Raw genomic sequence first — 1210 nt, 5'->3', positions numbered from 1 at the left:
TCGTGCGTCGAATTGTTTACGCAATACAATAAATTTCACTCCAGACACATTTGCGGAACGCATACACAATTTCTGGCGAGTTAATGCTCGCGGATTGGCCATTCGTGTTCAACGAAATTGAATTTCGGTTGTGGATCAGGTGGCGGCATTGTGAGCGACTCTTGGACGTAAACTAAGGAATCGTAATGAGGAGCAAAAATCGAATCATGGTTTCAAGTTCGGAAGTTTTTGCTCGCGATTGCGAACATTCTACGTTCGAATTTTGTATGAGAGTTGCGGTAATTTGTTTCATTATTATACGTATTGTATACTTCTTTTATTACATAAAAACCATACACATATTCGTGCACAGAATATAGCGCTTGTTACGCGACAAGAGAAGATTAGCGGGATAATGAATATCGTATACAATTATAGTCTGCGGTAATAAGTCTTATAACACTAAATTTAGTCTAAATTAAGTGAAAATGAAATAAGCGTCGAAATCAACATCACATGAGTATAACAAACATAAAAACGAAAACATAATTGAAGTACATCAAGATCTTCATATACCGATTCTCCGGAACATCGCATGCACTAGCATCCTCATCGCATTACATTGCAAGGTAGTTTTTTTCTCTCAAACTGCGCAAACTTTTGAGAGAAAAAAATTAGGAAAAACGTGTTTACTGCACTTTTACGTATTGCGCGTTTTTTTGCTTCTATTCTCAGCAATACGATACGGACTTGGTCGTGAGGCAGGTGTGGATAGATCCGCGGTTGGTTTTTACCCCGCCGCCGGACAGCAGCATGGATTACGTCATCGGCGGCACTTTCATGGCGAAGCGCACCTGGCAATCCGACCTGTTCTTCGCTAACTCTAAACGAGCTTACTCACACGACATCACGCAGCCGAACATGCTCATGTGGCTCTGGCCTAATGGAACCGTGATGTACAACGTCAGGTGCGCGCGTGTGTCTGCATGTCCGCTTAGGAAATGCAATAGTCCTGAAGATTTGTAATCGTAATGCTATTTTTGATATATTAGAGAGGGCGCGCGCGCGTGTGTTAGCGTTGTATGTGTGTGTGTGGAAGGGTGTATGTGCGTGTGTGTGTGTGCGTGTATGTGTATATGTGTGTGGAGGGGTGTATGTATGTGTGTGTGTGTGTGTGTGTGTGTGTGTGTGTGTGTGTGTGTGTGTGTGTGTGTGTGTGTGTGTGTGTGTG

At 42.8% G+C, this 1210-nt stretch overlaps 1 long non-coding RNA gene across 1 annotated transcript in view; it reads left to right on the top strand.

Moving 5' to 3' along the window:
- Positions 1 to 820: 820 nt before the first annotated feature.
- The window catches only part of LOC106815999, a 15411-nt gene continuing 15021 nt past the window's right edge, over positions 821 to 1210 (top strand). Inside the window, exon 1 of the long non-coding RNA XR_001394822.1 lies at positions 821 to 947. This is a non-coding gene — a long non-coding RNA (uncharacterized LOC106815999). The remainder of the gene's footprint in view (positions 948 to 1210) is intronic.

Source organism: Priapulus caudatus, unplaced genomic scaffold (genome assembly GCF_000485595.1).
Source record: "Priapulus caudatus unplaced genomic scaffold, Priapulus_caudatus-5.0.1 Scaffold1257, whole genome shotgun sequence".
Lineage (NCBI taxonomy): Eukaryota > Metazoa > Priapulida > Priapulimorpha > Priapulimorphida > Priapulidae > Priapulus > Priapulus caudatus.
This window is presented reverse-complemented; position numbering and strand designations above follow the sequence as displayed.